Source organism: Eumetopias jubatus, unplaced genomic scaffold (genome assembly GCF_037043125.1).
Source record: "Eumetopias jubatus isolate StellerSeaLion01/CBP00866 unplaced genomic scaffold, mEumJub1_p1.0 scaffold_7, whole genome shotgun sequence".
NCBI classification, from domain to species: Eukaryota; Metazoa; Chordata; class Mammalia; order Carnivora; family Otariidae; genus Eumetopias; species Eumetopias jubatus.
In genome coordinates this window covers 395499-416147 of record NW_028274813.1, presented here as the reverse complement: position 1 = coordinate 416147, position 20649 = coordinate 395499, and the positions used below count along the sequence as shown (strand labels likewise).

Sequence of the window (20649 nt, the reverse complement as noted above, 5' to 3'; positions counted from 1 at the left end):
TCTTTCTCTCACTCAAATACACTCGTACACTCAATGTGACTTGTTCACCATAAATTACCTTTTAAAAGAGCAACAAGGAACACCCAGCCAAGTGCAAACTCCATGGTGTGTTGTCTGTGTTCTCTCCTGATCACTGAATGGGAACACCTGAGGATCCCGGGGCTGGTCTCCTGTCCCAGCTGCAAGGGTTGGGGCTCAGGTGGTTTAATCAGCAGAGGGAGGGCCCTATTTGCATGTCCTCTGAATATATATTCAACTTGGTATCTATGCTGACAGAGAGGGCAGTGTCCAGAGCAGGTGTAACTGCCGTTGATGTGGTGCTATTCATCACTTTTAAAAAATATCATTTACTGTTTGATAACTTTCCAGTGTATATTCTTGGCCTCCATGTAATACTTTGGTTTTACATGGAAACATAAGTCTTGGGGTTTAGGTGTCATGTTCCTCCTTATGTGATGTGAACCTACACCTAGAATTGTGGATGGTTTGTGAGTTGTCCAAGAGCATTTATGGGGTGAGAGTGAGCCCCAGGATATAAGTCGGTGCTCCTTCCACAGTACTGTGCTGCATCCCTGAAACCCCCCTTGGGACAGAGTGGGCAGGCTCATGAGGAAGGTGGAACCCCTTATGTAATGGGGACAGAATGATTTTGCTTGTTCTAGAGTTTACCTGAAATACAGAGAGAATCAGGATTGTGAAGGTGTAATTTCAAGTCTCTCAAAGTTTACTCTCTCTGTGTTCCTCCAGAATCACCTCTGTGATTACCTGTAAAAGCTCTGATGTGTGTACTTGTCACAGGATGAACTACACGCATGTAGAGTGTGTGATATGATAAACACTGGTGTAAAAATCAACATGATCGAGAGTGAGCACATCAATTCTCCCCAAAATGTCCTGTACGTACGTTGGAATTCCTCCTCTCTCTTCCCCTCTTCACCCTGTCCCCACATAACTATTGAACTTTGTCATGTCAACTTAGACTAGGTTTAATTTTGTAGAATTCATAAATAGATAATGGTATCATATGTACTATTTAGTAGGGCTTCCTTGGCTCAGCAGGAATCCCTGTGCATAAAGCCGTGTTGCTGTGTGTATCAGGAATCATTGGTTTAATGGCCGGCAGCTCTGAAGGCACAGGCTTGGAAGCAGCAGCCAGAGGAGGATCTGAGGCAGCAGATGGAAGCCCCTTTTTGCAAGGCTCATCCACACACCCTCCTATCCCAGGAGCTCTTGGTCCCAGAAGGAGATTCAATCCCTTACTGTTTGTAACATGATCTGCTGGCTGTGGAGAAGAGACCAAGAGGCAGAGCAGGTGGACAGGAGAATGTTGAGGTAGAGGCTCTGAGAGTCCAGGCGATGGAAGAGGCCAGGAACTGGGATGAAGAGCAGTGAGGGAGGAACTGACCAGGCTGCAGAGGAAACCTATGTACAAGAAAATTCAAGACTCAGGTACCAGGGTTTGGAAGTTACAACAGTATTCAGCCTCTGACTGTGCCCCTATGTCCCATGTTCTCCACTAGATTCCACTGCTAACCTCAGGTGTGAGCTGTAGGCACCACATGGGCACAGAAGCTGCTCTTTGCTTCAAACCAGGAGTCTTCTTTCTCTGTCACCAGGGCATGCAGAGGACCCATTTCTGCAGCCACCTCTCCCCACACCCTACAGAGCTCACCTGACACGTATGGACTCTCCACTTGTTGAGAACTGTTTTCCTACAATCCTGAGGCTCATAAGGAGGCTCCACACATGCGTGTCTCCTACTGACTTCAAGTACTTATTTACTTTGAGCCATCGTGGACCTGGACTGTGGGTTTTAACTCTGACTAGACTGTAAAGTCCCTGTATCAGGACAGTGCAAATCTATTGCCCCTTTGACCCCCTCCCAGTTTTCTATGTTAATCAGAAAATAAGGACCATCAACCACTAAGTTAGGATGTACATCATGTCTTTCCTGAGGAATAATATTGTGTATCAGGTTCTGTCCTCTTCTTTGCACAAATTGAATTTAGAGCAAAGGAGACAGGCACTCCAATGGGGATGCATCGGGAACTGTACAAGGAGGAATAACACTGTGTGGACCCACAGGGAGCCTCCCAGCAGCCATGTCATGCTTTGGGGCAGAGGTGTTGTGAAGACAATTTCTTCCCTTGTAAGTGCTGATGATAACAGGGAACACTGTGCATTACATGCATGTGTCAGTCCTCCCATAACCTGGGGTGGATGCCAGATATTTGATTCCCCTCCCTGATTATGTCTTATGATGTTTTTAACTCTCTTATCCACTTTGTGTTCACTCTGTATTGTGGAAAATGGTTCATTTGAGAGGAAGAGTGTCCACGAACTCTGGAAAGCACAGGTTCTGGCCTTAGAGGAACCTGTGCTACAAGCGTTTCCTGTCCATCCCTGTTTTGTTAGCTTCCTCCCAGGAACGTCTGTGCCTTTTTCACTAAATGTGCTTTTTTCTCATCTGCTAAACATCGTCATAAGACTTGGTTCAGCTCAAGGAAAATCTTTCTCATAAGTCCTTCCTTGACCACCTGGCCTCCTCAGATAAGGATCATCACTCACTTCTCTGTGGCTCCCAATTTCTCCCTCTGTGCATCTCCTTCAGAACAGGTACACCACCAAGTTACTTGCACTTGTTCACCAGCTAATAGAGGTAGAGATGCCTCCAATTTTCTTAATCCTTGAATAGAACAGTTATCTTCATCACCTTTTGTACCGTGTATCGCTGGTACAGAATTCAGTCAGTCCCTGCTGAATAGTGTTTTTCCTGTAGACTTGAGATGACTTATGAAATCTACTCTACTCATCTCCTGCTCCTGTGCATGGGGATATAACTGCATCCGTATTCTGCCCAGGTCAGTTCTAGGCACCTTGTAAGTTAGTAACCCTATCTTACATTCTTTCCACTAGTTCATTCAGTGAACCTTGTGAACAGGCCATTGTAGAGTCAGTGATGATGACAAAGCAAACATGATTTCCAGAGCCCTGAGCTTCCTGAAGTCCCACAAACAGATGAAAAATGCAGTTCCTTTATTTCTTTCTCAGAAGTCTAAGGTAGAGTTCCATAACTGCTTATGTAATTTTTTAACAAATATTTATTTTGTTCTAACTGCACAATATGTGGCCCTGCTTAGTCCCTGTGAATACAGCAATGAACAGAAATAGAAGAACTTGCCTTCATGGGGTTTACCTATGAGAAGGGAAGACAGACCAAAGTAAATAACCATCCTGTCTTCCTCCACATGATCAGATTCTCTTGCTGACCGTGGTGTGAAGAATAGTTGGGGATGGGATAGGGACCTGGGAGGTTGGGATCAAGCAGGTGAGGAGATTCTTGCTGGTGTCCAAGTGAGAGTTGATAGGAGCTCAGTCCAGGGTGGTAGCAGTGACGGGGTTGGAAATGGTTGGATTCTGAGTGTGTCTTGAACTTGTAACTGGCAAGACTTGCTGACTAACTCGTGATAGAGTGGGATAAAGAGGTAGTTAAGGAGCCCCAGAGGCTGAGGTCTCCATCCTTTGTCCTGTGAGAAGTGCAGGTCCACACCAGTCCTCATATCTCTTGTGAATTCCTGGAGGGTTTTCATTGTGTCTGGTTATCTCTGGTTTGGCTGTTTGTCTTTCTGTCCATCGTTTGGTCCCCTCTGTATCTGTCTGTCCTTGTAGCAGCTCCCCCCACCAGCTTGTATTAGCAGCTTTCTGATGGTTCATGTCATTCATATATTTCCATTTGGTATCATATTTGTAATGTATTTTGCCCATTTTCTGTTTTTGTTTGATTCGGGTAGGAGATTACCCAGGCATTAGATGGGATGAATACCCATCATTTTTTCGACATGAATGGAACTGGAGGAGCTTATGCTAAGTGAAATAAGTCAAGCAGAAAAGACAATTGTCATATGGTTTCACTCATATATGGAAGATAAGAAATAGCTTGGAGGACATTAGGAACAGGAAGGGAAAAATGAAGCAAGGGATAATTATAGATGGAGGAGAACCATGAGAGACTAGGACTCTGGGAAACAGACTGAGGGTTTCAGAGGAGAGGAGGTGAGTGGATGGGTTGGCCTGGTGATGGGTATTAAGGACGCCATGTATTGCATGGAGCACTGGGTGTCATACGCAAACAATGAATCATGGAACACTACATCAATAACTAATGATGTACGGTATGGTGACTAACATAATATAACAAAAAATTAAAAATCTTATTATTCCAATACTTAGAATTTACTAAGAGAAAATATTTGCAAAGTTAACTCTGAAGTGCTTAATTCCAAAGTATTTTAATCTACTCATATCAATTTGAACATGAGTATATACAGATGCCTAATAAATAATTTGTGGATATGTATAAAAAAATAAATGCAGCCCTTATATTGAGGGTTCTGGTATGAGTGTCGTTGAGAAGTATGGACTGGATGATAGTTCTACTCCATTTGCTCCATTCTGGATTACCCCCTCCCGATAAACCCATGTTGAGGTGGTCATGTGTGACAGTCCAGAGGGATTACATTACTTCAGAGCAAATAGCTTAAAATTGAGACAGGCATCCATTGCCTCCTGCTTCCCAGTGCCCCTAAGTTTCCAAGTGGCCTTCCAGGTCTCCCCATTAAGGCCTGCCTAGAATTGGGTTCTCTTTCTCTCTCTGGACCAAGTCGCATGACCTTCATTTATGATGCAGTGTTCCTTTGTTCTGAACCTAAAAATCTGCACTTTTCTCTAACAGAGAAAGTCAGGGTCTTGTCCCTTCAGGCCATGAGCTAATCTTTGCACGCTCAGAGGTCGCTCTGAAATTTTTCTGAACAATGAACACGTCCTCTGATAGGAGTTTACTGACCTTTCCTGAGAAATATGACTATCACTCTTTGCTTGGCCATTTTGCAAATCTAGTTCATGCACATATGTAGATTGTTAGAATTCCCACAATTTTTGGCAAGAACCCTCTATTTTTAATGTTGCTTTGACTTGGTCATGGTTTCCCCTTGCTAGTAGTCTTTTGCTCATTAACATCCTTGTAAGATGACTGTGCACTCTTATTAGTTGGTCCTTTTCTCTTTATGTGATGGCCTGTTGCCACCTTGATTGCTGTTTTATTCAGTCCAGAGCTTCTCCATAGAATTTGTCCCTGCAAAGTGGACCTTGAGTGATAGACAGGCTTCCACTGGAACTTCCCCAGAGTTTAATGGAGAGGAGACCTGAATACACATCATTGTAACACAAGATAAGTTGTGAGTGACTAATGTGAGATAGGAAAAGTACTGGAGAGTTTAGAGATTTCTTTTGGAGGTGATATTGCAGTTCTTAAAGATGTTTCTTTATTTTTTTAAATAAACATTTTCAAAGTGCAATGTATTTTAAAAAAAAATAATACAGACCATATAAAAAGAACCACTGGTTTTATTTTTTATTTATATTATTTATTTTTTGAAAACTTTATTTATTTATTTGACAGAGAGAGACACAGCGAGAGAGGTAACACAGCAGGGGGAGAGGGAGAATCAGGCTCCCTGCCGAGCAGGGAGCCCAATGCAGGGCTCGATCCTAGGGCCCCGGACCATGACCAGAGCTGAAGTCAGATGCCTAAAACTCAGCCACCCAGACATCTCAAGTACCACTCATTTTAATGATTGGCACCTTTCAAATGAATGAATATAGCAGGATTTTATTTTTTAAAATAGTTGTTTGTGGTCGGGATTCTTTCCAGTTTCTGATATTACAATAAAGTTGCTTCTTACCCTGGAGATGTATCTCTGAATCTCAGAAAGCATATTATTTATATGCTTTCCATAACAACCATGAACGCGAAGAAGATGCAGAGGGACATTTTTACATCCATATGGGAGTATCTCTGCCCTGTGAACTTCCTATTTTATATAGGTGTTTTGAATGATCAATGTCAAAGATGGGAATATAAATAAAACACAGTTAAAATTATGAAGTTTCTGTGATGATGGCTGTAAGAACATGGGTGTAACAAGGTTAACCCATTTTTTGGAAAAGCTTGATGCCCATAACGATAATTTGGTGCAACCCTTATCAGAAATCCAGAGTATCATTTAGAGCAATAGATTACAGGACCAGCATATAATTCAAATCCCTGTCCATTAAGGGATTTGATGAATTTAATTTTATGTGGAAATAATATCAGGCTGTGGACACAGTCCTATTTCCCATCTGGGGTCTGTGATTCTGTGGCAATGAGATGATTCTAGTCTGGGAGGCAGGAGAGGATCTGCTGGGACATTGATTCTTCTTCAGGAGTTACTTTCAGAAGAATCTCTCCCTTCGGCCCATCCCTATTTCCGTCTGCCTGTGACCTTGGGAATGCTTTCACCATGTTCATCCATGACGGGGGTCCCCTAGGTTTTTAAAGTGACATAAAGTTGATTTAACCTTAAGATACTGGAAACACTCTGGCTGTCACTTCCCTCAGATCATCTACAGTCTTTAGCTGCTTGGTGGCACGAGGTGATTTCAAAGCCTGTTAGTTAAATGATCTATTATAGCACGGTTCAGGGTACAGACAAATTGGTTATAGACTTGAGTCAATACATGGGAGGAAAGCTCACAAAGAGAGTCAGAATATATCTGCTCATGTGTTGCCATCAGTAGCATATTCCTGGGCAACCTGGGAGGTGAGAAACCAGGCTTCGGGTGCCATAGAACACAGGGAGATGGACTTTATCGCACGTACACCTTCCATGGCATGTGCATATATTTTATTTCTTGAATGTGTCCTTTCCCATGTTGTGAAGTCATTCCTGAACCAAAGCCTCCATCCCTTTTAGCTGATGGAAAGTTTCTTGATTTGGGTTTCCATCCTGAGTTGTACCATGTTTCAAATCCAGGGACTGAGACACACACCTGACAGCTGTCTGGTGGGACAATTGTGCATGGTGTGGCTCAGACTCAAACAACACTTGGTCATCAAATCCACAGTCTCCTGGTAAGTTTGAGAAAACAGCGTCCTCAAGGTAAAATTACACATACTCTCAGAGATGCATGGAGTCTGTTGTCCAAATATACTCCCACTGGCACTGATGGGATTATGGTCCCATGCATTCTGCTGTGGGGACATTTAAAAAAAGGTTCAGATATCATATCCATCCTAAACCAAAAATTCAGGGTGCCTCTCCACTCTAAGTTTTTGACAGCTTCTTTTGACTTTTAGGAAATTCAGCCTAATAAAAGAAAAACTTTGATCCTGCAGGATGAGACAAGGACTTCTGTTCTGCCTCCAGATCCCCCAGTTTCCATTCCTGAATGGTTCCTGTACATCAGGAAGACTGCCGACTTGCCATACCATCCAAAAATGCACCTGCTTCCCCTGTAGAGAGACATGGTGTGATGCTAATATTGTTCCTGCAATTCTTGACTTTTGGGAGCACACATCATATCCTGTTCAAAGCCCTGGGCTCATTGCCAGGAGGTGCGTTCTTCCCTGTGCCACTCATTAAGTCAGGTTATGTATATGGGCCACATATGTGAACCATTACTTACTGCAAAATAATATAATAATTGCATAATACTTAATGGATTTGCACACTCAAACAGCAATTCAATCATAAGACCACTGGATCAGAGTAGAGAGGGAAATAAGTTAGGATATTCTGAAATACAACCCCGGATTTCAAGTCTGAGCTTCAGCATATACAGCAGAAGGAATTTAACACCCTCTTTGCTATAAGTAAAAGGGGATGGAGGAAGTGTGATGGAGTAGGGGTAAGGGTCCCTACACTTGTCTCAACCCTGGAATGCAGCTGGTTAGGTATCAAGTCATTCTGACCAACCAAGAAATCAGTCAGAGCCCTGATAGTCGAAAACTGCAAGTGTACATTTAGAAAATCAACCACCTTTTGGAATGTAGGAGGTGTGCAGATTTGTCTTCTGGGTGATACAAGTGTGGTAATGACAGCAGGGAAAGAGTGAGCCTCCTGAAACTACCGACAATGTATTATAGAAGCAGAGAGCAAAATCTGAACTTTTCGAAGTCCGCTACTGTGGGGATGTGCCTGGAATAAAGTTGCTGAAGTGGCAAAGTGGGGCAGAAATACAGGGTCTGATGATCCCCTGAGCCATAAGAAGAATGTGTGGCACCAATGTGATGAACAGTTACCAGGCATAGGAGCCTGAAACCTGGTCGAAGGGTGATCTCAGGGCAGGCATTCTGTTCTGCTTTGCCACAAATGGTGAACCACTGTGTGGTCATGTGACCTCTTTCCTGCGACTTGCAGGAAAAAGGCAAAAATGTTATGAGACTCTCTGCTAGAAAATAGCATAGGTCCACCCCATATGATTCCTGAATTTTGAAGTTTTGAAACTCAGTCACGTGCCTGAGATAGAGCAGCTCCAACAAAGGCAGGGTGAACACAGGGTTCAAATGGAAACCGGGGACAAAAAAGGGTTGAGTGCTGTTCTGTGAAGTCTCAATGAAGAGTGCAGGGTGCGAACTTACAACACCGGTTTAAAGCAGATGCCATATTTAACCCACCCATCAGTGCAAAACAGCTCTACCTATTGGAGGCCAGAGCCGCTTACACAAAGCGCTGCACCCGGCTCCCAAGATGGGCATTTCCACTAGGCCAGAACCCCTGAGAATAACCACAACAGGCACCTCCCTGAGATCAGCAGAATCTATTCCTTCTCACCAAGTCTAATGATCATTGAGTGCTGTGAAGTTTCAGCTCTAGGGGAAGTAGGATTTAGCTTTCTTTCTTCTTTTATTTTATTAATTTCTTCTATTATTACTTTATTTTATATTTAATTTTGTTTATTTTTTGACCTATATTCTTTTTTAGAAGCAGACAAAAACTAACCCAGGATCTTCGTTTCTTGATTTTTTTTACCCCGTTCTTTTTTTATTTTCTGAAAAAAAAAATGAAAGTATGGAAAATTTACCCCAGAGGAATGAATAGGAAGTAAATCTCATGCACAGGCTTTTAATCAATATAAATATAGGTATGATGTCTGAACTAGACCTTAAAACAATGATTTTTAGGATACAAACTGGGCTTTAAAATAGGATAAAAGACACTAGAGAATCCCTTACTGCGGTGATAAATGAACTGAAATTGAATCGGGCCCAAATTAAAACAACAACAACAACAACAACAAAAACCCAAAAGAACTAAATCCAAGATGCAATCCCAAGTGGAGGCCATAAAAAATGAGGATGGATGAAGGAGAGGAGCGAATCCATGGTATACAAGATAAAATTAAAGAAAATGAGTGAAAAGAAGAGGGAAACCAAGGTAATGGGCCAAGAAGGTAGATTAGGGAACTCAGGGACTTATTAAAACATTATAACATTTGTATCGTAAGAGTCACAGAAGATGAAGAGAGACAAAAAGGGGGATTAGTTTTATTCCATAAAATAATAGCCAAAAAGTTTCCTAATATGCAGAAGGACTCAGACATCAAAATCCAAGTAGTACAGAGAACTGCTATTAAAAAGCTGACTATCACCAAGGCATATCATAGTCATACTCACAAAATACAACACAGACAAGGAACGAATCCTGAAAGATGCAAGGGAACAAAGGGGCTTGGGGCTGAACCTCAGGGCTCTCAGTAAAACACAACTCTGTAAAGGGATGATCAGACTCAAATCCCACAGAGTCATCACATCCACATCTTCTGGAAGACTGAAAAAACAGCATCCTTAAATTAAAGTTCCACATATTCTGGGAAACCCTGACTCCCTTGTACCACCTTTCTCCCTCAGTGTGTCCACTGTGTCCTTTCACAGAGTCCTAGGAGAGTACTGGTTAGTCCTATCTGTGGGAGGGAACATCTGAGAAATGCACCCTTGAACCTCATTGAAGGAACTTACCAGGTACTTTCCAAACAAATGCAGCAAGGAAATGCCAGAGCATCAGTGCTTGGGTTCCTGTGTCACTAAGGTCTCAGTCTGTTCCAGCTGCTGTAACAATGTACACTGACTGCATGGTTTTAAACAACAGACACTCATTTCTCATAGTCCTGGATTCTGGGAGGTCCAGGTCAAGGTGCAGACATTTGGTGTCTGGATGGTTCCCACCTCCTAGTGTGTTCTTTCCCTGTCACCTCACATGGGGTCAGGGGCAGGGAGATTTCCTAGTCCTGTGGTATAAGGGCAGTAATCCTGTCATGAGACTGCACCCTCCTGACCTAAATGATTCCCTAAGGCTGGTCCTCCTCGATCCATCACAATGTCCTTAGGATTCAACCCGTGATAGTGGATGTCATACACATTGAGCTGATACCAGCAACTGAAAGATAATACGTTATTCCCCGCAGGTGGAAGGCTCCCCCATCCAGCACCTCAGCCTGAGGATTCTCATGGATCCAGTAGAAACCTCTGGTCTCTGTGTGCACACAGCAAACACAAGGACGTCAGAGCCAGTTTGTGACCTTGGGGACTGGACTGCTTCCACTGCAGACATGGGTAGAACTCAGTCTATTTCTATCATTCTCTTTCTACTTGTGATGTTTCCATGGATTGTTCTTCTAAATTTCCAAGTATTCGAATCATTTTCTACTCAGAATGGCCATTTCTCCTTTTGTTCTTGCCATTTTCACAGGTGTTTAGTCGAATTAGTCATCACAAGGTATCTTTTGATTATTGCCTGTTAGCGCCTTGACCTTCATTCCTCACTCTTCTCTTCCTGCCTCACAGATGGAAACTCTAAGTAGAACACACCAGTTCTCCCTCCTTTGATGCAGGTGGGAGACTGACTCCACAGAAGCCCCTCCCATGAACAGGACCCCATCCCCCCCACTGACCCACAGCACACCCCCTGAGCCAGTGTCCTTCCTTGGCTCCATCCAAGCAGTTATGACTTGAGGAGAGGTCTGCCCTGCTCTCAACAGACAAGATGGTAAAGGGGATGAAAGTTTTATGTTCTCATTTTTGTGTGCTTGTGTCTGTGTGTATAATCAATATACTCTACATCCACACCATGTCCTGGTGGGGTTCCTCTGTTTCCCACGCTGCCACTAACATTGTTGGGAACATGGTTTAAGACAGTGAGCCCCACCAGGGATCTTTCTTCTCTGGCTTTGGATTGTTGATGCCACTGTAGCCCCATATCCAGAATGTAGTTCTTGCAAGCTTGCACACTTAGCTGGATTCTCCTATGATACACAGTGAGTGCAGCTGGGACTCTTGACAGTATTCAGGGGATTTGTATGGAGATATTAGTAATTCATTCATATTTAGGTCCAGGAACAAGCAAGTTCAAGTAACAGTGACTTCTGCAGTTGCTTGTATAGTAGTTCTTCAACTTTTTATTTATGTCAGAGAATGAATAGGTAGCACAGAACTATGTGTGCAGAGAGGCTCCCTGGGGGAAACGGCAATAATTAGAGAGGAAGCCTGGCCCTGGGAGGAAACCTTCCATATCCTCCAGCTGCATCTGCTTCTGAGCCCTAAAGACAAAATTGTGAGAAGTGTGCACCCCCTGGTGGTCCAGATCACCTCCTACAGTGAGGTTCCTGTATGGGCTCACACTGACATCCCCTCACCGTGTCCCTTGTACAGTAATACACGGCCGTGTCCTCGGCTGTTCATCTGCAGATACAGCGTGTTCTTGCCATTGTCTCTGGAGATGGTGAATCGACCCTTCACAGAGTCTGCATAGCTTGTGCTACTTCCATCACTGCTAATATATGCGACCCACTGCAGCCCCTTCCCTGGAGCCTGGCGGACCCAGCTCATGTAGTAGCTGCTGAAGGTGAATCCAGAGGCTGCAAAGGAGAGTCTCAGGGACCCTCGAGGCTTCACCAGGTCTCCCCCAGACTCCACCAGCTGCACCTCACACTGGACACCTGTAGACACAAAACATCCTGGTCAGGAAACTGTCACACAACCAATCTTTGTCTCACTCATATACACTCATACACTCAATGTATCTTGTTTACCATAAATTACCTTTTAAAAGAGCAACAAGGATAAGCCAGCCAAGTGCAAACTCCATGGTGAGTTGTCTGTGTTCTCTCCTGATCACTGAATGGGAACACCTGGGGAATCCGGGGCTGGGTCTCCTGTCCCAGTTGCAAGGGTTGGGGCTCAGCTGGTTTAATCAGCAGAGGGAGGGCCCTATTTGCATGTCCTCTGAATATATATTCAACTTGGGATCTATGCTGACAGAGAGGGCAGTGTCCAGAGCAGGTGTAACTGCCGTTGATGTGGTGCTATTCATCACTTTTAAAAAATATCATTTATATTTGATAACTTTCCAGTGTATATTCTTGGCCTCCATGTACTACTTTGTTTTTACATGTAAACATAAGTCTTGGGGTTTAGGTGTCATGTTCCCCCTTAAGTGATGTGAAACTACACCTAGAATTGTGGAAGGTCTGTGAGTTGTCCAAGAGCATTTATGGGGTGAGAGTGAGCTCCAGGATATAAGTCGGTGCTCCTTCCACAGTACTGTGCTGCATCCCTGAAACCCCCCTTGGGACAGAGTGGGCAGGCTCATGAGGAAGGTGGAACCCGTTATGTAATGGGGACAGAATGATTTTGCTTGTTCTAAGGTTTACCTGAATTACAGAGAGAATCAGGTTTGTGAAGGTGTAATTTTAAGTCTCTCAAAGTTTACTCTCTCTGTGTTCCTCCAGAATCATCTCTGTGATTACCTGTAATAGCTCTGATGTGTACTTGGCACAGGATGAACTACACACACGCAGAGTGTGTGATATGATAAACACAGGTGTTAAAATCAATATTATCAAGAGTGAGCACATCAATTCTCCCTAAAATGTCCTGTACTTATCTTGGAATTACTACTTCCTCTTCCCCTCGTCACCCTGTCCCCACATAACTACTGATTTTTCTCATGTCACTTTAGACTACCTTTAATTTTGTAGAATTCATAAATAGATAATGGTATCATATGTACTATTTAGTAGGGCTTCCTTGGCTCAGCAGCAATCCTTGTGCATACAGCCGTGTTGCTGTGTGTATCAGGAATCATTGGTTTAATGACCGGCAGCTCTGAAGGCACAGGCTTGGAAGCAGCAGCCAGAGGAGGATCTGAGGCAGCAGAAGGAAGCCCCTTGTTTCTAGACTCATCCACACACCCTCCTATCCCAGGAGCTCTTGGTCCCAGAAGGAGATTCAATCCCTTGCTCTTTGGTAACATGATCTGCTGGCTGTGGAGAAGAGACCAAGAGGCAGAGCAGGTGGACAGGAGAATGTTGAGGTAGAGGCTCTGAGAGTCCAGGCGATGGAAGAGGCCAGGAACTGGGATGAAGAGCAGCGAGGGAGGAACTGGCCAGGCCGCAGAAGAAACCTCTGCACAAGAAAATTCACGACTCAGGATGGGGGATGGAAGTTACAACAGTGTTCAGCTTCTGACTGTGCCCCTATGTCCCATGTTCTCCACTAGATTCCACTGCTAACTTCAGGCGTGAGCTGCAGGCACCATCTGGGCACAGGAGCTGCTCTTTGCTTCAAGCCAGGAGGCTTCTTTCTCTGTCACCAGGGCATGGAGAGGACCCATTTCTGCAGCCACCTCTCCCCACACCCCACAGAGCTCACCTGACACGTATGGACTCTCCTCTTGTAGAGAACTGTTTTCCTACAATTCTGAGGCTCATAAGGAGGCTCCACCCCTGTGTGTCTCCTACTGACTTCAAGTACTTATTTACTTTGAGCCATCGTGGACCTGGACTGTGGGTTTTAACTCTGACTAGACTGTAAAGTCCCTGTATCAGGACAGTGCAAATCTATTGCCCCTTTGACCCCCTCCCAGTTTTCTATGTTAATCAGAAAATAAGGACCATCAACCACTAAGGTAGGATGTACATCATGTCTTTCCTGAGGAATAATATTGTGTATCAGGTTCTGTCCTCTTCTTTGCACTAATTGAATTTAGAGCAAAGGAGACAGGCACTCCAATGGGGATGCATCGGGAACTGTACAAGGAGGAATAACACTGTGTGGACCCACAGGGAGCCTCCCAGCAGCCATGTCATGCTTTGGGGCAGAGATATTTTGAAGACAATTTCTTCTCTTGTAAGTGCTGATAATAAAAGGGAATACTGTGCATTATATGCACGTGTCAGTCCTCCCATAACCTGGGGTGGATGTCAGATATTTGATTCCCCTCCATGATTATGTCTCATGATGTTTTCAACTCTCTTATCCACTTTGTAGCTCACTTTGTTTTGGGGAAAATGTGAGTTGGAGAGGAGGAGTGTCTACGAACTCTGGAAAGCACAGGCTCTGTCCTTAGAGGAACACGCGCTACAAGCGATTCCTGTCCATCCCTGTTTTGTTAGCTTCCTCCCAGGAACCTCTGTGCCTTCTTCACTAAATGTGCTTTTTCTCATCTGCTAAACATCCTCATAAGACTTGGTTCAGCTCAGGGAAAATCTTTCTCATAAGTCCTTCCTTGACCACCTGGCCTCCTCGGATAAGGATCATCACTCACTTCTCTGTGGCTCCCAAATACTCCCTGTGTGCATCTCCCTCAGAACAGGTACACCACCGAGGTACTTGCACTTGTTCACCAGCTAATAGAGGCAGAGGCAACTCCAATTTTCTTAGTCCCCGAATACAACACTTATCTTCATCACCTTTGTACCATGCATCGCTGGTACAGAATTCAGTCAGTCCATGCTGAATAGTGTTTTTCCGGTAGTCTTGAGAAGACATATGAACTCTACTCTTTACTCATCTCCTGCTCCTGTGCATGCGGATATAACAGCATCCGAATTCTGCCCAGGTCAGTTCTAGGCAACTTGTAAGTTAGTAACCCTATCTTACATTCTTTCCACTAGTTCATTCAGTGAACCTTGTGAACAGGCCATTGTAGAGTCAGTGATGATGACAAAGCAAACATGATTTCAGAGCCCTGAGCCTCCTGAAGTCCCACAAACAGATGCAAAATTCAGTTCCTTTATTCCTTTCCCAGAAGTTTAAGGTACAGTTCCATATCTGCTTATGTAATTCATTAACAAATATTTATTTTGTTCTAACTGCACAAACTATGGCCCTGCTTGGTCCCTGTGAACACAGCAATGAACAGAAATAGAAGAACGTGCCTTTTTGGTGCTTATGTATGAGGAGGGAAGACTGACCAAAGCAAGTAACCATCTTCTCTTCCTCCACATGGTAAAATTCTCTTGCTGACTGTGGTGTGGAGAATAGTTGGGGATGGGATAGGGACCTGGGAGGTTGGAATCAAGCAGGTGAGGAGATTCTTGCTGGTGTCCAAGTGAGAGTTGATAGGAGCTCAGTCCAGGGTGGCAGCAGTGAAGGGCTTGGAAATGGTTGGATTCTGAGTGTGTCTTGAACTTGTAACTGGCAAGACTTGCTGACTAACTCGTGATAGAGTGGGATAAAGAGGTAGTTAAGGAGCCCCAGAGGCTGAGGTCTCCATCCTTTGTCCTGTGAGAAGCCCAGGCCCACGCCAGTCCTCATATGTCTTGTGAATTCCTGGAGGGTTTTCATTGTGTCTGGTCATCTCTGGTTTTGCTGTTTGTCTTTCTGTCCATCCTTTGGTCCCCTCTGTATCTGTCTGTCCTTGTAGCAGCTCCCCCCACCAGCTTGTATTAGCATCTTTCTGATGGTTCATGTCATTCATATATTTCCATCTGGTATCATTTTTGTAATATATTTTGTCCATTTTCTGTTTTTGGTTGATTCAGGTAGGAGATTACTCACCCATTAAATAGTATGAATACCCACCATTTTTAAAAATTTTTTATTGTTATGTTAATCACCATACATTACATCATTAGTTTTTGATGTAGTATTCCATGATTCATTGTTTGTGCATAACACGAGTGCTCCACGCAGAATGTGCCCTCTTTAATACCCATCACCAGGCTAACCCACCCCCCCACCCACCTCTCCTATAGAAACTTCAGTTTGTTTTCCAGAGTCCATCGTCTCTCATGGTTCGTCTCCCCCTCCGACTTACTCCCCTTCATTCTCTTCCTCTAGCTATCTTCTTCTTTTTCTTTTTTCTTAACATATATTGCATTATTTGTTTCAGAGGTACAGATCTGTGATTCAGCACTCTTGCACAATTCACAGTGCTCACTATAGCACATACCCTCCCCAATGTCTATCACCCAGCCACCCCATACCTCCCACCCCCCACCACTCCAGCAAACCTCAGTTTGTTTCCTGAGATTAAGAATTCCTCATATCATTGAGGTCATATATACATGTTTCTCTGATTGACTTATTTCACTCAGCATAACACCCTCCAGTTCCATCCACATCGTTGCAAATGGCAAGATCTCATTCCTTTTGATGGCTGCATAATATTCCATTGTGTATATATACCACCTCTTCTTTATCCATTCATCTGTCGATGGACATCATGGCTCTTTCCACAGTTTGGCTATTGTGGACATTGCTGCTATAAACATCGGGGGTGCACGTACCCCCTCGGATCCCTACATTTGTATCCTTAGGGTAAATACCCAGTAGAGCAATTGCTGGATCGTATGGTAGCTCTATTTTCAACTGTGTGAGGAACCTCCATACTGTTTTCCAGAGGGGTTGCACCACCTTGCATTCCCACCAACAGTGTAGGAGGGTTTCCCTTTCTCCGCATCCCCGCCAACATCTGTCTTTTCCTGACTTGTTAATTCTAGCCATTCTGACTGGTGTGAGGTGGTATCTCATCGAGGTTTTGATTTGGATTTCCCGGATGCCGAGCGATGTGGAGCATTTTTTCAAGTGTCTATTGGCCATTTGGATGTCTTCTTTGGAAAAATGTCTGTTCATGTCTTCTGCCCATTTCTTGATTGGATTATTTGTTCTTTGGGTGTTGAGTTTGATAAGTTCTTTATAGATTTTGGATACTAGCCCTTTATCTGATATGTCATTTGCAAATATTTTCTCCCATTCTGTTGGTTGTCTTTTGGTTTTGTGGACTGTTTCTTTTGCTGTGCAAAAGCTTTTTATCTTGATGAAATCCCAATAGCTCATTTTTGCCCTTGCTTCCCTTGCCTTTGGCAATGTCTCTAGGAAGAATTTGCTGTGGCTGAGGTCGAAGAGGTTGCTACCTGTGTTCTCCTTTAGGATTTTGATGGACTTCTGTCTCACGTTTAGGTCTTTCAACAATTTGGAATCTATTTTTGTGTGTGGTGTAAGGAAATGGTCCAGTTTCATTCTTCTGCATGTGGCTGTCCAATTTTCCCAACACCATTTGTTGAAGAGACTGTCTTTATTCCATTGGATATTCTTTCCTGCATTGTCAAAGATGAGTTGACCATAGAGGTGAGGGTCCATTTCTGGGCTCTCTATTCTGTTCCATTGATTGATGTGTCTGTTTTTGTGCGAGTACCATACTGTCTTGATGATGACAGCTTTGTAATAGAGCTGGAAGTCCGGAATTGTGATGCCTCCAGCTTTGCTTTTCTTTTTCAACATTCCGCTGGCTATTCGGGGTCTCATGGTTCCATACAAATTTTAGGATTATTTGTTCCATTTCTTTGAAAAAATTGGATGGTATTTTGATGGGGATTGCACTGAATGTGTAGATTGCTCTAGGTAGCATTGACATCTTCACAATGTTTGTTCTTCCAATCCATGAGCATGGAACGTTTTTCCATTTCTTTGTGTCTTCTTCAATTTCTTTCATGAGTATTTTATAGTTTCCTGAGTACAGATCTTTTGCCTCTTTGGTTAAATTTATTCCTAGGTATCTTCTGGTTTTGGGTGCAATTGTAAATGGGATCGACTCCTTGATTTGTCCCTCTTCTGTCTTGTTGTTGGTGTATAGGAGTGCCACTGATTTCTGTGCATTGATTTTATCTCCTGCTACTTGACTGAATTCCTGTATGAGTTCTAGCAGTTTTTGGGTGGAGTCTTTTGGGTTTTCCACATACAGTATCATATCATCTTCAAAGAGTGAGAGTTTGACTTGCTCTTTGCTGATTTGGGTGCCTTTGATTTCTTTTTGTTGTCTGATTGCTGTGACTAGGACTTCTAATACTATGTTGAATAGCAGTGGTGATATAGGACATCCCTGCCGCGTTCCTGACCTTAGGGGAAAAGCTCTCAGCTTTTCCCCTTTGAGAATGATATTCGCTGTGGGTTTTCAGAGATGGCTTTTATGATATTGAGGTATGTACCCTCTATCCCTATACTCTGAAGAGTTTTGATCAGGAAAGGATGCTATACTTTGTCAAATGCTTTTTCTGCATCTATTGAGAGGATCATAGGATTCTTGTTCTTTCTTTTGTTAATGTATTGTATCACGTTGATTGTTTTGCGGATGTTGAACCAACCTTGCAGCCCAGGGATAAATCCCACTTGGTCATGGTGAATAATCCTTTTAATGTACTGTTGGATCCTATTGGCTAGTATTTGGTGAGAATTTTTGCATCTATATTCATCAAGGATACTGGTCTGTAATTCTCCTTTTTGATGGGGTCTTTGTCTGGTTTTGGGATCAAGGTAATGCTGGCCTCATAAAATGAGTTTGGAAGTTTTCCTACCATTTCTATTTTTTGGAATAGTTTCAAGAGAATAGCTATTAATTCTTCTTTAAATGTCTGGTAGAATTCCCCTGGGAAGCCATCTGGCCCTGGGCTTTTGTTTGTTGGGAGATTTTTGATGACTGCTTCAATTTCCTTAGTGGTTATAGGTCTGTTCAGGTTTTCTATTTCTTCCTGGTTCAATTTTGGTAGTTGATACATCTCTGGGAATGCACCCATATCTTCCAGGTTATCTAATTTGTTGGCATAGAGTTGCTGAGAGTATGTTCTTATAATTGTTTGTATTTCTTTGGTGTTGGTTGTAATGTCTCCTCTTTCATTCATGATTTTGTTGATTTGGGTCATTTCTCTTGTCTTTTTGATAAATCTGGCCAGGGGTTTATCCATCTTGTTAATTCTTTCAAAGAACCAGCTCCTAGTTTCGTTGGTCTGTTCTACTGTTCTTTTGGTTTCTAGTTCATTGATTTCTGCTCTGATCTTTATGATTTCTCTTCTCCTGCTGGGTTTAGGCTTTATTTGCTGTTCTTTCTCCAGCTCCTTTAGGTGTAGGGTTAGGTTGTGTATTTGAGACCTTTCTTGTTTCTTGAGAAAGGCTTGTATTGCTCTATACTTTCCTCTCAGGACTACCTTTGTTGTATCCCAAAGATTTTGAACAGTTGTGTTTTCATTTTCATTGGTTTCCATGAATTTTTTAAATTCTTCTTTAATTTCCTGGTTGACCCATTCATTCTTTAGTAGGATGCTCTTTAGCCTCCATGTATTTGAGTTCTTTCCAACTTTCCTCTTCTGATTAAGTTCTAGTTTCAAAGCACTGTGGTCTGAAAATATGCAGGGAATAATCCCAATCTTTTGGTACCGGTTGAGACCTGATTTGTGACCTAGGATGTGATCAATTCTGGAGAATGTTCCATGGGCACTAGAGAAGAATGTGTTCTCCGTTGCTTTGGGATGGAATGTTCTGAATATGTCTGTGAAGTCCATTTGTCCTGTGTTTCATTTAAAGTCTTTATTTCCTTGTTGATCTTTTGCTTAGATTATCGGTCCATTTTAGTCAAGGGGTGTTAAAATCCCCCACTATTATTGTATTGTCGTCAAAGTGTTTCTTCACTTTGGTTATTAATTGCCTTATAAAATTGGCTGCTCCCATGTTAGGGGCATAGATATTTACAATTGTTAGATCTTCTTGTTGGATAGACCCTTTAAGTAGGATATAGTGTCCTTCTCCATCTCTTATTACAGTGTTTTAAAATGTAATTTGTCTGATATAAGGATTGCCACCCCAGCTTTCTTTTGGTGTCCATTAGCATGGTAAATGGTTTTCCACCCCCTCACTTTCAATGTGGGGGTGTCATTGGGTCTAAAATGAGTCTCTTGCAGACCGCATATAGATGGGTCTTGTTTTTTAATCCAATCTGATAGCCTGTGTCTTTTGATTGGGGCATTTAGCCCATTTACATTCTGGGTAACTATTGAAAGGTATGAATTTAGTGCCATTGTATTGCCTTTAGGTGACTGTTACTGTATATTGTCTGTGTTCCTTTCTGATCTATGCTGCTTTTAGGCTCTCTCTTTGCTTAGAGAACCCCTTTCAATATTTCTTGGAGGGCTGGTTTCGTGTTTGCAAATTCCTTTAGTTTTTATTTGTCCTGGGAGCTTTTTATCTCTCCTTCAATTTTCAATGAGAGCCTAGCTGGATATAGTATTCTTGGCTGCATATTTTTCTCGTTTAATGCTCTGGAGATCTCATGCCAGTCCTTTCTGGCCTGCCAGGTCTTTGTGGATAGGTCTGTTGCCAATCTAATGTTTCTACCATTGTAGGTTACATATCTCTTCTCCCGAGCTGCTTTCAGGATTTTCTGTTTGTCTCTGAGACTCGTAAGTTTTACTATTAGATGTCGGGGTGTTGACCTATTTTTATTGATTTTGAGAGGGGTTCTCTGTGCCTCCTGGATTTTGATGCCTGTTTCCTTCCCCACATTAGGGGAGTTCTCTGCTATCATTTGCTCCAATATACCTTCTGGCCCTCTCTCTCTTTCTTCCTCTTCTGGGTTCCCAATTATTCTAATATTGTTTCATCTTATCGTATCGCTTATCTCAAATTCTGCCCTCATGATCCTGTAGTTGTTTCTCTGTCTTTTTCTCAGCCTCTTTATTTTCCATCATTTGGTCTTCTATATCGCTGATTCTCTCTTCTGC

General features: G+C 42.9%; 1 pseudogene across 1 annotated transcript; it reads right to left on the bottom strand.

Annotated features, from left to right (window-relative positions):
* Positions 1 to 11460: 11460 nt before the first annotated feature.
* On the bottom strand, positions 11461 to 12025 carry LOC148163840 (immunoglobulin heavy variable 3-74 pseudogene; annotated as a pseudogene). The gene is made up of 2 exons (XR_015768623.1): positions 11918 to 12025; positions 11461 to 11814 (listed from the first exon to the last, which is right to left on the bottom strand). The product of XR_015768623.1 is annotated as an immunoglobulin heavy variable 3-74 pseudogene (transcript).
* Between the last annotated feature and the right edge of the window lie 8624 nt (positions 12026 to 20649).